The sequence below is a fragment of the Babylonia areolata genome, chromosome 5, assembly GCF_041734735.1.
Source record: "Babylonia areolata isolate BAREFJ2019XMU chromosome 5, ASM4173473v1, whole genome shotgun sequence".
Taxonomy (NCBI): domain Eukaryota; kingdom Metazoa; phylum Mollusca; class Gastropoda; order Neogastropoda; family Buccinidae; genus Babylonia; species Babylonia areolata.
This window is the reverse complement of record NC_134880.1, coordinates 14,739,778-14,747,277: the sequence shown is the minus strand read 5'-3', so window position 1 is coordinate 14,747,277 and position 7,500 is coordinate 14,739,778.

Sequence of the window (7,500 nt, the reverse complement as noted above, 5' to 3'; positions counted from 1 at the left end):
GTTCTTTTACGTGCGCTAAGTGCATACTGCACACGAGACATCGGTTTATCATCTCATCCGAATGACTAGCGTCCAGACCACCACTCAAGGTCTAGTGGAAGAGGAGAAAATATCCGGGCTCGCTGAGCCATGATTCGAACCAGCGCGCTCTGATTCTCTCGCTTCCTAGGAGGACGCGTTACCTCTAGGCCATCACTCCACATTAGTTGGATAAATGGGTAGAGTTGGAAAAATGACACACACACATACAAACAGACACAAATGCGCACGCGCACACACACGCACGCACACACACACACACACACACACACACACACACACACACACACACACACACACACACACACACACACACACACACACACACACACACACACACACACACGTGCGCACGCTGAAAAGAACGTGCAGCAAAATTTGGCTTTTGAATTTTCCACCTCCTGTCCGCTATGTCCTTTTCTGCTATTGTCAGTTCTCGAAGCTATCTATCTGTTCCAGTATCCTAGCTGGTTCTCATGTGTACTCTTTGTGTCTTCACCGCAGTGTTAACTCACTCAGTACGACCAGTCCTCTCTTCTCCTCTACACAGACCCCTCGGATGTCCAGTGGGTGTCTCAATGACCCAACCTTTAGCTTTGTTAGAATTGTGGTATCGTTGTCAACATTCACCTCTTCAGTATAAGAGCCTTCCGCTTGCAGTATTTTGATGGTGGTAATTGGGGTGAAACGCTGTTAACGTCTTCTCTTTTGCCGTTCGTATGGAGAGAGTTAAAGACATGGAGAAACTGAGATTCAAACCTCTCAAGTGCAGCCCACACATTTGTTTCCATTACTATTCATTGAATCGATTTATCGCCATTTCCCTTCTCTGTCGGAAGGTAAACCCAGCGATCTTCGCCGCGGACTTTTCCGATCATGTCGGAAAAGATGCAGAAGAATGATCAATCTGGTGTGTGCGTGCGTGCTTGCGTGCTCGCGCGTACGTGCGTGCGTTTGTGTGTATGTGTGCATGCGCGTTCGTGTGTGTGTGTGTGTGTGTGTGTGTGTGTGTGTGTGTGTGTGTGTGTGTGTGTGTGTGTGTGTGTGTGTGTGTGTGTGTGTGTGTGTGTGTGTGTGTGTGTGTGTAGTTATGTGTATGTGTGTGCGTGTATAGATGTGTGCATTTATTCTTCTATTCACTATAAGTGTTTTTAGACGAAAAAAAACGTGTGCATTTGTATTTGTGTGAGTGCGTGCGTGCGTGCGTGCGTACGTGAGAGAGAGAGAGAGAGAGAGAGAGAGAGTGTGTGTGTGTGTGTGTGTGTGTGTGTGTGTGTGTGTGTGTGTGTGTGTGTGTGTGTGTGTGTGTGTGTGTGTGTGTGTGTGTGTGTATGTGTTTGTGTCTGTCTGTCTGTGTGTCTCGATTCTACTTTTTCCCCACCCACTCCTATTCATTCTTGACCTTTTCTTCTTTCCTCATTCTCCATTATGGTTGTTCTGGTTCTGGTTCTGGTTCTGGTTCTGGTTCTGGTTCTGGTTCTGGTTCTTCTTCTTCTTCTTCTTCTTCTTCTTCTTCTTCTTCTTCTTCTTCTTCTTCTTCTTCTTCTTCTTCTTCTTCTTCTTCGACCCTCCACCCAATCCTGCTGTCTGTCGTCAAGACCAGTACGACTTCCAGCCAGCTGCTGCTGATAGTCAATATGACCACTATTCCAACAACTTGTGTCATTATTCAAACAAAGTATTTGGAAACTGCTATTCTTTGTCACCAGAACAACCATCATTCCACAATGCTTACCAACATACCACACACCCTTTCCCCGTTAAATCTGTACCACTCTTCAACCCTTCTTTACAAACAGACCAATTCCCAGCTCTCAGACCTCACCCCTCGATACAATCTCTTGTATCATAAATAATTAGATGACTGACGATCAGCCCAGATCGTACATGACGTTGTGGGAACTTAACTCACCCCACCTCCCCACCTCCCCCTCCCCTGCAAGCTGTCATCGCCATGGATGTTTCAGTTTGCATCGTTGACGTTCCCAGAGACTTGCCTTGGCGTCAAATCAACGCGGACATAGAAGCTCGCTCTCTCTCTCTCTCTCTCTCTCTCTCTCTCTCTCTCTCTCTCTCAGCTTGAATTATTCAGCACTTTCCCTTACTAGAACTGCATTTCGAAAATCTAGGTAGTATTTTTATTATGCACTAATGTCAAGTCCTGCTAATGTCTCGAACTGGCCTGTTTGTGAAGGACTGCGAGTAGGTCACTTAAACATATGTCATTTGGTCAACAAAATGACAGACGTATCGAAGATGATATATAATAATGATAAACCATTCCATATCTTTGGCTTTTCTGAATCATGGACGAACATTCACATTAATGACAAATCTATTTCTATTCCTGGTTACAATATTGTTCGGAAAAATCCTCAAAAATCTAAAGAAAGTGGTATCGTCATTTATATTCAAAATAACGTTCCGTACAGAATTCGTAATGACCTACATCATCCAGATGTTGAATCACTGTGGCTTGAAGTTCAATCCCAAAATAAATCAACAGATTCGCTCCTTATAGCATTTTTGTACAGACATCCTAAGAGTTTTTCCAAGTGGTATGACGATTTTTGTGAAATGATGGACAGCGCCTGGCTTTCAAAAAAAGAAGTATTAATTTTGGGTGACTTTAATTTAGATCTTTTTCAGCGTCATAGCCGATGGAACAACATCTATACGTCTTACAATCTCCATCAGTGTATTGATTCCCCCACCAGAGTTACACAAAAAACTAGAACGCTCTTAGATCATATTTATACATCCAATCTAACATCAGTTCGAGAAATTTGTGTGCCGAATGTTGGCGTAAGTGACCACAATGCCGTCTGCATTACATGGGGAAAAAAGGGTTTCAAAATACCTAAAACAGGTCATACTGTTGTCACATTTCGGTCATTTAAACATTTTAATCTGGACGCCTTTCAATCAGACCTCATTTCTGCACCTTTCACTAACATTTATAGCTTTACTAATCCAGAAGAAGCCCTTTCCTTTTGGACTGCAACGTTACTGCATGTTGTTGATAAACATATCCCTTTAATTCAGAGACGAGTCAAGTCGGAAATTCTTCCGAGTTGGCTTACGCAAGATATCTTTCAAGCAATGGATGACAGAGACCATCAAAAGATAATCGGTCCATTCGAAGAATACCAGAAGAAACGTAATATTGTCAAATACATGATCAGAAAGTCTAAACGGTTTTTCTTTCGTAAGCTAATCGAAGACAAAAGCAACACAGCCTCCATATGGAAGGCTATACACCAACTCACCAAACCAAACAATTCAAATGCGGAATGTCTCATTCCTGTTGATACACTGAACAATCACTTTGCTGACATTGGAAACAAATTAATCGCAAATGACAGTGCACACACTTCTTTTGATTTCAGCATTTTAGAAAACTTCTGTCATAATAAAGATATAAAAACAAAGTTTTCTGTTCCATTAATGTCTATTCATGAAGTCTTATCTTATTTAGTATCGCTAAAAAATAAAAACTCGTGTGGCTTCGATGGCATTAGTCCAAAAATATTAAAACTATCTGCACCTTATATTGCCGATTCTCTTACTTATCTCTTCAATCTTTGTCTATCCAAAAATCATTTTCCAAAAGAGTTTAAATATGCAAAGGTTATTCCCCTGCATAAAAAAGGTGATGCTAATGATGTCAATAATTACAGACCAATCTCATTGTTGTCTTCTGTCTCAAAAGTTCTAGAACGTCATGTACACCTTTGTCTTACATTCTTTATTGAAAAATATCAGCTTCTCTATACCAATCAATCAGGATTTAGACAGCACCATTCTTGTGAAACCGCTTTATGTAGAATAACTGATGCATGGCTGCGTGATATTAATAAAAGCAAGGTGGTTGGAGTGATATTCCTTGATTTTACAAAAGCGTTTGACTTAATCAATCACGAAATATTGCTTCAAAAATTGAAATGTTATGGTATTGACGATAACTGCTTATTGTTTCTCAGATCTTACCTAGAAAACCGTATTCAGGCTGTCTATTCACGTGGCTTTATTTCTTCCAAAAGGCATGTTCCAAGAGGAGTACCGCAGGGGTCAATTCTAGGCCCTCTCTTATTTTCCTTGTATATCAACGATCTACCTTTATCAATTCAACATGCAATCTGTGATTTATTTGCTGATGATACATCAATACAATATGCTAGTCACAATGTTGACGAAATTAGTTATCACCTGAATGCCAACATGAAATCTGTCGAAAACTGGTGTGATGCTAATGATATGGTCGTACACCCTGAAAAGACAGAATGCATGTTAATTTGTCCTCGTCAGAAAAGACAGAACATAAAAGAAGCACAACTTAACATAAAATATAAAGATAATACTATCAAACAAGTTACTAAGCATATGCTATTAGGCATTACTATTGATCAAAATCTTTCGTGGCAGGAACATATTCATTGCCTCATAAAACAAGTATCATCTAGTGTATTCCAATTATCACAGATCAAACACTTTCTTGATAATCATTCTAGACGTGTGTTTTACTTTGCCTATATCCAGTCTCGCCTCAGCTATTGCTCGATTATTTGGGGTAAATGTCCTCCTTCTACATTAAAGCCACTTTGCTCTTTACAAAAACGTGCCATTAAGATGATTAACCATGTAAATACCACAGGTGGATCTGTGCACAATATGTACAAAGAACTTCAAATATTACCTGTTCATCTACTTATTAGATATAACACATTGATTCTTATGCATAAAATTGTTCATAACGCATGCCCACAATATTTAAAATCGTTATTTTGTTTCCAGTTCCAACGTAATTCAGATAGAGCTATTGTCCCAAAGCCTAAAATTGATTTATTTAAGATGAGTCTCTCATTTAATGGAAGCATCGAATGGAACATGCTTCCAAAGACATGTCGTCAAATTCCAGCCATATCTCTCTTTAAAACTAAGATAAGAATATTTCTATTCGATACATTTGATTAACCTACTCGCGGTCTTTTGCAAATGCTTCCTTGTACTCAGTCCACTAGCTGCCATGCCATGATGAATGAAAAATTGAATGTATGTGTATGTGTGAACAGTAAGTGCGTGTGTGTGTTTGAGTGTGTGGGCGTGAATGTGTACGTATGTCTTTGTTGCTTGTTTTATAATTTTGTGTGTGTGTGTGTGTGTGTGTGTGTGTGTGTGTGTGTGTGTGCGCGCGCGCGTGTGTGTGTGTGTGTGTGTGTGTAAGTACCTATGTACATGTAATGTACCAATTGTTCCAGTTTTTCATCGCTTTGTTACCTTTAATAGACTATTCAAGTTCCTATTCTTATTCGTCGTTCTTATTATTTTATTTTATTTCAGTTTATTTCTTTATTTTTATGTTTTGTGTCGTTCGTTCTTTATTTTTTATGTCGTTAAATGGGCAGAATTGTAAAAAGGCCTTTACTGTGCCTAATTCTTTACCCATTAAAGATTCAATCAATCAATCAATCTTCTTCTTCTTCTTCTTCTTCTTCTTCTTCTTCACCATCTTCTGCTGATGATTCAGTTTTTCTACCATTTAACGCATAAGATGATTTGGCATGATATAGTTAACTGAATAGAACATTATTTGGAAAACTCAATCTTGTAGCAAGTGATCGGTCTTGTCCACTACAAACAGCAACTCTTGTGAAGAAATATTATGAAAGAGTCACACTTTTTACAGTACTCATCTGTCAAAGTCAAAACGGTATCGGTTGGACAAAATTTCAAAATTGATACACAGTGTTAGTCGTCTCTTTAAGACTGTCAGATTTACTGCTTCCAGTACAAACTAGAAGATGGATGGCTATATTCCTTTCCCCGAATGGGTAGCTGAAAAAAAAGAAAAAAGAAGAAGAAGAAAACAAACAAACTTACGTTTGCTGCCTTTTAACTCTCTCCATACGAACGGCGAAAGAGACGACGTTAACAGCGTTTCACCCCAATTACCACCATCAAAATATTGCAAGCAGAAGGCTCTTATACTGAAGAGGTGAATGTTGACAAAGAATACCACAATTCTGACGACGGAAGCTAAAGGTTGGGTCATGCAGACACCCACTGGACATCCGAGGGGTCTGTGTAGAGGAGAAGAGAGGACTGGCCGTACTGAGTGAGTTAAAGTGCTTCAAGATTTGATGGAGAAGATTCCAGCTTCCACTGGTGTTGTTGTGATGAAACAGTTTCCTGGTGACTGCCTTCCATTTTCATTTAAAACCTGATGATGGAGAACGCTTTTCTACAACATGAGAGATGTTCCCAAAATGCACAGAGATTTCTCCATTCCTTCCTCATCACTCAGTCGTCAGAATCTTGTACAGCGTGATGTCAGTATCAACCGTTCGTTTCGTTTCTTTATTTATAGTCTGTTCATCTAAGATGACGATATTAGACTGAAAATAAATGATATTATTATTATTATTATTATTATTGTTGTTGTTGTTGTTGTTGTTGTTGTTGTTGTTGTTGTTGTTGTTATTATCATGATTATTATTACTGATATTATTAATATTTGGATTATTATCATTTCTATCATAATGATGATTGTTATTATCAATTAGAAATCGACATTTCTGTATATTCGGATGAAAAGGGAGACGGTTGAGGTGGAGGGGAGTGGGGGCGGGGGGGCGGGGGGGGGGGGGGGGCAAGGGGGAGGGGACTAAGAAAGGAAGAGGGAGTGTGTGTGTGTGTGTGTGTGTGTGTGTGTGTGTGTGTGTGTGTGTGTGTGTGTGTGTGAGAGAGAGAGAGAGAGAGAGAGAGAGAGAGAGAGAGAGAGAGAGAGAGAGAGAGAGAGCAGAATGTGGAAAAGATAGAGTATCAACCGTTCCAAAGATATATTATTGAACATTTTCAGCGCAATAACATCGCTTCTAAGCACATGAAAATAACAGATGGGGAACAGTTCCTACCTCTGTTTATGTTCTCAAAAATTACCAAAAACAAAATCATTGAATCAAGTGTGTAAGGAATCGTTCATATCGATTTTTGTATTTCAGACAACACGTGTTAAGTTCAGTAAGTTCCAGTTCCAATAGGCTCCGGGTTCACCTGTGGTTGAAAGCAACCTGAAATACAAGTGCATAACAGAATGATCATAATTTGGAATTCAATACGAATATAACATGGTGCAGTCACAAGCGACCATCAAGTAGTAAAGCACGTACTTCTTAGGTAGACAGCATTTTCGCTTCTTCTGATTAAACGTCTCTCATTCTTATAATTATGCGTGGACTTATTGGTGACAGTGTGGGCATTAGTCTGAAAGCAATGAAATTATTGTAGCACTTAAAACGCGAGAGAGAAGGGGTGGAAAAAAGAGAGAAAGGGGGAGGGTGTGAGTGAAAAAGAGAGAGAGGGAGTGAGTGAGAAAGAGAGAGAGAGGGTGAGTGATAAAAAGGAAGGGAAAGAGAGAGGTGGGGGTGAGAGAGAGAGAGAGAGAAAGAGGGATAGAGAAGG